Raw genomic sequence first — 8,713 nt, 5'->3', positions numbered from 1 at the left:
ATGAATGGCTCTTCATTGTCACACAGCTAGGTTAGATTTTTTTTTACTGGAATTCACCCTCCCCCATTTAGTTAATATCTTTAGTCACTGCTTAGTTCATTGATCCATTTGGTAGAAAGTAGAGGTAGAAGACAACATTTAGTCTGATTCAAAGAACAGAGCCCATGGAGTGATATCTGAAAATCATATTACACTCAATAGCTTCACATCTTTCAGAATAGCCTTTTAAAAAAGAGTTAAGAAAAGATCGGAACTAACACCTTTTTCAATGTTCACTAGATGTTAGCATTTTCAATTTGCCACCTTTTTCACAGAATTTCTTTCCAGAGAACACCACCATTGCCCCAGCAGTAGAATAGGGCTTGCCATTTTATAGACTAAACACTATTATGGGTCATTTCAAATTTTTTGATATGTAATTTCTTTTTGTATAACAGGAAGATCACCAGGGTTATGTTATACCTATTTCTTTGTTCTGTAAATAGTACTACAATTCAAAATGCAATTATTTAGGCAACATAAAAATTCTTACACAAATGATTATTTTTCATAGCAAGACTGGGGGTGGGTAGGGAGGAAATCTAACATCAACACAGAAATACAAAAAGACAGAAGATTTTACTGATTTTCTCCAGGATAAGATATTGTATCTAAACTCTCCAAGTACACTGTTTTTGGATAAAATTACAAGTGTCATTATGGTCTGAACTCTTCTCCCTTCTTTCTAATCCTCTGTCTCTATTGCTCCTGTTCTCACTGTTAAGAGTTGACTTTCATGAGGCACCTGGGTGGCTCAGTTGGTTAAATATCCGACTTCAGCTCAGGACATGGTCTTAAGAGTTCACGAGTTCAAGCCCTGCATGGGGCTCTGTGCTGACAGCTCAGAGCTTGGAGGCTGCTTTGGGTTCTGTGTCTCCCTCTCTCTCTGCCCCTCCCATGCTTGCTCTCTCTCTCTCTCTCTCTCTCTCTCTCTCAAAAATAAATAAAACATTAATAAAAAAGTTAACTTTCATTAGAGAACCCAGTAAGGACTTCAGATCAAAGCAGAACCCTACTGGACTTTCTGTATTTCTACTAAGTAAGAAACTTAAAGTAATGATATTCTCTCTACACAAGAAATGTGGTCATCTCCTTTATAAGGCCATGCTTTTGGTCTCTAAACTGATATTAATATATCTTTTCCTGTTAAAAGTTGGAAAACGATTCTGTATCATCAGTGTCAAAATATGGATCTCTGTTAAGGGAAACTAAAATAAGAACAAAACCCATAAAGAGTAGTCTTATTTCAGATCATTTAAATTAATATGATGGTCATTATATCTGACAGCACTGATCTACTGATGGTATGTAAATTGCTGGAAAAAACTTATATAACAAATTAAGTAAAATATTTTTTAAATAATTCAATTCTCTCAACAAATTTAGCAGTTTTGTTTGTTTTGTTTTTAATTCATAAAGCCTTTAGGACAAAGGTTACTTTCCAGATTTGTAAAAATAGGTTTCATTATGTAACAATTTGCAAACAGAATAGTCATTATATTTTTAAAATGAATGAAGAAAAAAACCAGAAAATTACAAAACATAAAATAAAGGGCAGAGAATGTATTTCATCTTCATCTCCTTGTAATTAGGTGGCTAACAAAGAAAGGTTCAGCACGTTATAAAGTCAGCTTCCTTAAAGAAATGTATTTTACAGAAGCTTTTATAAAGCAACACTTAAATAAGAGATATGTTCTCTGGGAAAGTTATCCCATATTTTTGTAAACTTTTTTTTAACCCCAAATTTCCTTTTAGTCTATGCTAAAAATCACATTTTTCTTCTCAGGGAGGAGACCTAAACTTACTGACTCTATATATTCCCTCCTGCGGGAGGTTCTTGGGGGACAGTCTGGGTATGTGTTTTAACATCACAATGCCTTAAAGCTTGAATTTTCAAGAGTTTCTTTATTTCCTTCTCTTCTGATTAGCTATGGAACTCTAAATACTTACTCTGCATAATGCTAGCTTAGTTTGTGAAATAAGCTGTTTTACACACAGCCAAAGCAACTTAATTTCAGCATTATTGTCTTATCGAAGCAAACCGTTATTCCAAGTAAATATAAATTTTTAATTTCTATTCTTCACAAGGTACTACTCGTCACAAAAGTTTACAACTCAGAGCCTCATGGAATTTCTCAGTTTTCTTTCTGATAGGGCTGGTCAAAACAAGATCTGCCTATGTCCAAATGTATGTACTTCAAATGTTGCATTTTTCTCCAGTAAAGACATTTATACTTGCTTTATAACTGAAAATAAAATTAAATGTCACTCAGTTTCCAAAGAGATAGTGGTAATTTGTATATGAAAAACAGTAGCATTTTTGTGAATTTATTCTGAAATATTTGCTAAGTATCTAAAAAAATAGATTGAATATCCTATATTTTGGAAATTTTATTTTATCTATGTCATGAAGATTTTTCACCATTGTTTTTAGCATGTTTGATAGACAGTGAATGTTTGAAGTTGTGTATTCCAAGGGGTTTAGGGTACACTAGGTCCTTGGTAATCATGGGTAAGCACTTGCTCTAAAAATAAAATATGTCATCTCTTCATGTATTCAACCTCATATCTGCATTTTTTTAAATCTCATACATGAAAGCCATCATACTTCTTAATGACCTTCTTACTACAGATTGATTTACACTTACAAATACCTGCTCTTACAAATGCAGTACCATTATAATCATAACATAAAATTCTAACTATAGTAAGAGTCCAGCTGACAAAAACCTCAATATTTTTGCACTATAAGCAGGTTTGGAAATACCAGTTATGTAAGTTTGGATGAGATACTTCCTTAAAACACTCAGTGAAATTAACTCCTGGACTAGCAAAGAACATGTTCCCAGTAATATTACTGTTACATAAATCCTGTGGAAGTTCACAGGATGCCAGAGATATCATTCTTAGATCAGTAATGTAGAACTAGCATAATCAACATTTACAAATATGTACATATGTTGAAACTTGATACAAATTATCATTTTAATGAGCAACAAATTTCTCTCAATCATTGATGGAAAATTATCTTTGTTATGAAATGAAATTTCTCCTAACCTACACAGGAAAACCTAATAACAGACCAAGGGTCTTCGATGCAATGTATGGATGACCTCCATAGTTCCTACTGAACAATTAACTTTCTGTAACAGATATATATCTAGCAACTGGATTCATTGAATTTTTATAGTTTCTTGTAACTGAAAAGAAAGCTTTGATAACACTTTATTAAAATTAGCAATATTATAGCAAAATATGCTATTCTTAAATGCCCTGTAGAATGGGTGGCCAATGGGGGTAAAAAGTAAGCCTCAAAAACCCATGTTATACAATTTCATCATCCTTTTTCTTCTGTGCGCAATAGATTGCATGCATATGCAATATAGTCTATAACTTTATAGATCATATAAACCACTTTAATCTGGATTCTATGCTAATTAGACAGTTAATAGTTTTAAATGCCATTTTGTTTTTATATTATTTTTATTTTATTTTATATTTCAAGTAATCCCTATCCCTAATGTAGGGCTTGAACTCCTGATCCCAAGATCAAGAATTGTATCCTCTACTGACTGAGCCACCTGAGCACATGAGGTACCCCTAAATCACATTTCACTTTTTAAAATGTTTTATTTATTTCTGAGAGACAGAGAGAGACAGTGAGAGCAGGGGAGGGTCAGAGACAGACACATAACTGACTGAGTCACCCAGGTGCCCCCCTAAATCACATTTCAGAAGTATACTGTCCTAGATTATTTTTGATTCTTAAGAGAGTGAGCCTATGACTCCTCTATATTCTGACTAGCACAGAGTAGCCCATCAACTTCAAAGGACAAAAGTATCCTAAGGCAGCAAAATTAGTATATATATCCAATAGATTTTTTAAATTTAATTTAATTTACTTCACTTTAATACCTGAAAACAGTACAAATAAAAAGATAAATTCAAATGGATAGCATACACTGAGTGGCTAAAATCAATTTTAAAATCTCACCACAGCATTCTGCTTTTTTCCTCTGTTTTTTAAATTGAAGTCTAGCAAAGAGAAAATAATCCTGTTATTTATGAATTAGGCCTCCTCCCTCAAATCATAGTGTCAAGTCCTAATTCACAACATGAGTGTATTTGCAAATAAGGCTTTGCAGGAGGTAATTAAGGTTGAATGAGGTCAGAAGGGTGGGGTTCTAATCCAAGAACATGTGAGGCCTCAACAAGAGGGTGGCTATCTCTAAGCTAAGTGAAGACACAGTGACACTCAAGACACAGTGAAACTGTTGGCCTGACGGCCTTGATCTCAGACTAGCCTCCAGAAACCTAGAGAACTTAAACTGCGGTTTTTAAGCTGTCTGGTGTGTGCTGTTTTGTGATCGTCCAAGCAGACTACACAGACACCTCATAGAAGATTTCACATGCCCAGAAAGTTACCTTCTTGCTCTTTCAGAGAAAATTTCCCTCTCCCTGTTTCTCCCCTTCCCCCCACCAAATGCCATATATGCCATATATTTCCATTGCCAGAATTTGTTTTTGACTACATAGTATTTGGATTCCACAGGAATCCCCAGTTTATACATTCTTGTGCCAGAATTTTTGTTGTTGTTGTTTGTTTCCTTAAAAATAATGCTTTTACATTCACTGATTTTGCTGTGTGCAGTGGTACTTTGTTTCTCTGCCACAAGTCTGCCTCTTGAAATCTAAATTGACTTTTTGTATTTGATATCTAATGTTTTAGAACTATAAAATAAAGAGATAGAACTAGATAACCTTTGAACATTAAAATTCTGAATTTTTAGCATTGAAAATGTATTGCCATTATCACTTTGCTTCCTTTTGCTTTTGATATCATCAGTCATGGATGATGTTGACACACATTGAAAAGATATAAGAATCTGGAGGGCTAGAAGAGTGGTTTCAGAAAAGGTGTGTGACTTGGGGAAATACAATCTAAAATCCAGTTTAGGAACTAACCTTTGTCTATAAGTGAAATAAGGAGAACTTAAAATTGGACTTAAAGCAGAAATAAATGGGTAAATGTTAAATTATTAACTAAGACTTGTTAATGAATTAATTCATGCTATCTATGAGTCGAAGTTGGACACTAAACCGACTGAGCCACACAGGTGCCCCAGCACATAATTTCTTATACATGTTTTTTTTTTTAATTTTTAATGTTTTATTTATTTCTGAGAGAGAGAGAGAGAGATACAGTGTGAGCAAGGGAGGGTCAGAGAGAGAGTGAGACACAGAATCTGAAGCAGGCTCCAGGCTCTGAGCTGTTAGCACAGAGCCCAATGCGGGCTTTGAGCCCACGAACTGTGAGATCATGACCAGAGCCGAAGCCATATGCCTAACTGATTGAGCCACCCAGGCGCCCCTTTTATACATGCTGTAATGTATAACAATTTGGATGATTCATCAGAATATTTTTGCACTTATATACTAACAAGATTTATTAGTGATTATAAGAAAAGAAATAGATGGAAAAGATATACAGAGAGAAAGATGAATAGAGAGTATTTCTAACAAAGTAAGGATTTTAATAAAATTATATGCCTAATCTATATTTATAATATAAATTTTGATTAATACCTAATACATGTAGAGATGAAAAGACTTATAATATTGAATAAATGAAAAATATAGATAATTTACTCTCAGAAAACAAAATCATATTAGTTTTCATGGTATCTAAAATATTTTAGTGGGTTTCAACATGTTTTTCACATGTATCTGTAGTTATTATTTATTTGTACCATTTAAACATTAGAAAGTCCACACTTTATGTTATTGAATTGCATTTTGTTAATATAAAGCATTAGAAACCAAAATTTTAAAGAAAAAAATCTACAATAAAACTTGTTTCCTGTATAATTGTCTCACGTTAACATTTTCCCATATGTTTATATCTTTGTTCTTTAATATAATCCAGAAATTATGCATCTGGAAAATGATAGTTCCAAGAATCACATTTCAAAGCAAAGGAAATTAAGGTGCTAATTGCAGAAATCTAATTTCAGGGAGTACAGTTATCACCATACACTTAGAAATGCAAACATCACAAAAGAGGAAATATCACTAGATTTCATTTAGGAGTAAAACGATTCTATGTAGAAATCTTTCTTGTTTGTTTTCCTTATATTCATCCCGAGATTCCCTAAAAAAAGATTATTAGGCAGTGGGTTTGTATTTTTAACTCACTAAGAAGGCATCAAAGAAGGACAAGTGGAATAGTTTAGAAGGAGAGCATTACATGGATTCCTCATTGATATAAACATACCTAAATTTATCTGATGGCTTGATCTGGAGGTACTGCTCTTTAAGAAGCCACAGACATTCCTTATCAAGACAATCCTACAAACTGAAGGAGGAAAAAAATATTCACCTGTCTATGTCTCCCATTGTTCAAAGCTATTCCTTATAGGGATAACTCTCCTGGACTTGAGAGTTGTGCATGTGTGAGTACGTGCTGACACTGCAGTAAGGTCAGTAGGGAGGGCTAGGGCATGATGTGAAGGGAAATCAAGTCACACATGTGTTAGGTTGTCACAACACACACAGAATTAGCTGCTATAATGACCCAGAGACACTGTTGCTACCAAAGACAAAGGTGGTCCAGAGGATCTGAGATAGTGCCTAAAAGGGGTCTGACAAATTAAGTGATTTAACAAATTTTGGTTGTTTCTTCAAAGTGCAATGGTTATCTTTTAGAGGAACAATCTTGATTGCAAGAAATTAGAGTAAAATTATAATTTTATTAACAAAGTAGGATAGCATAACAATTCCATAATCCATTAAATCCAGATGTTAGAAACTTTTTGCTTCTGCTTTGACATATAAAGAGTTTGGAAGTTCTCACTCTCATCCTCATGCCAAACAAAGAAACAAACAAAGCTGAACACATTTAAAATCAACAACTCTTTTTAGATCCATCAGATAATTACTGGGCAAAACTACTATCTTGAAAACTGGGAGACAGACCGATAAAACAATCACAGTTTACTGAGTAGAAACTCAGGGACAAAAATCCACTCCTGTATCTAGTATTAGCAGGTACACTTAATGCATAATTGACAAATTTTGAGTGCTCATTGTAGGTTAGTTTGAGAAATAAAAACTCTAAAGGGGCAGTCTTAGGAGAAGCCCCCCAGTTTCATGAATGCTACCTCTTAGAGCCCTATTAGGTTCTCATAATAGACTGGAGAAAAGTTCCCTCATGCTTGCCATAGGGAGTGGGAAAAGGTAAGCATTTGTTGAGGTTTTATTTTTAAGTTATCTCTACACCCAACATGGGGCTCAAGTTCACTACCCAAGATCAAGAGTCACATGCTTCACTGACTAAGCCAGCCAGACACCCCAGTAGCCATTTTGAATTAAAAAATGACACTTTCTGTTTTACAACAGCCTTCAAAGGAAACTACTGTGCCAAAGTCTAACTAAGGTGGAGAAAAGGAAATACCTAAGTCTGTCCCCCTCTAGTCTTCCTGTATCACCTATATTGGAGATGGAGACTGTGAAGGACTTATTAAGATCACAGTCCAGAAACACAGGCCCACTAAAAGACTGAGGGCTAATTACAGGAATATATAACATTTCTCTTTCATCATCTCTCACCACCATAGCAACAAGAATCCTGGAAAGTAATAGAGGACTGAAGATGAAAGAATTGCAAGGCTCATATTATACTTAAGAAGGCATTTCTAGTAAAAGCAAAAGACAATCGGGATAACAACAACAAAGGAACAACATAAGAAATTGAAGACTCAGACCTATACAGCTAGAGAAGACAGTAAACACAGTTTACCTTCCTAGGCAAATTTCCATAAACTCTCAAACTGAAGACCTAATTCATTTTAGTTCCTAGGACCAAATACATAATGTCTGACCTTCAAAATAATAATAACAGCTGCAAGAGCAACAACAACAGCAAGGCATGATAAAAGGAAAAAAAAAAAATCTCTGCAGAGACCAAGCAAGCAGCAAAACTAGGTTAATATACAACATCGATTTTGGAATGACTACAGCAGTGATTAAAATAACAATGTATAATATACTAAAGCATTTAACAGAAAATGTGGACAACATATGAGAATATATGGGCAATACAAATTGAAACTCTAAGAAAGAATCAAAAGGAAATTATAAAAATAAAAAGAAACAATGCAAAGGAAATGAAGAATGTCTTTGATATGCTCACCAACAGAATAAGCATGCCTGAGAAAAGAATCAGTGACCTGAAAGATATGTCAATGGACACATCCCAAAATGAAATGCAAAGAGAAAAAAAAAAAAAAATACACCACCACCAAAAAAAAAAAAAAAAAAAAAAAAAAAAAACCACCAAAGGAGAAGGGACAAAAACAGATGAAATATTCCCAGTAATAATGGCTGAGTGTTTCCCAAAGTTAATGACAGATACCAAACCACAAATCACAGAACCACAGATAAGTGCAGATAATTGAAATGAAGTAATTTTAAAATGCTACATATAGACATACATATTCAATTTGCAGAAAATCAAAGTTGAAAAGTAAATCTCGAAAGAAGCCAGAGAGTAAAAAAGCAAGCCAAAACATGGGGCGCTTGGGTGGCTTAGTCGGTTAAGCGTCCGACTTTCGCTTAGGTCATGATCTCGCGGTTCGTGGGTTCGAGCCCCACGTCAGGCTCTGTGCTGACTGCC

Source organism: Hyaena hyaena, unplaced genomic scaffold, assembly GCF_003009895.1.
Source record: "Hyaena hyaena isolate Hyena2069 unplaced genomic scaffold, ASM300989v1 scaffold_508, whole genome shotgun sequence".
In the NCBI taxonomy this organism is placed as follows: domain Eukaryota; kingdom Metazoa; phylum Chordata; class Mammalia; order Carnivora; family Hyaenidae; genus Hyaena; species Hyaena hyaena.
Note: the sequence above shows the minus strand (reverse complement) of the source record.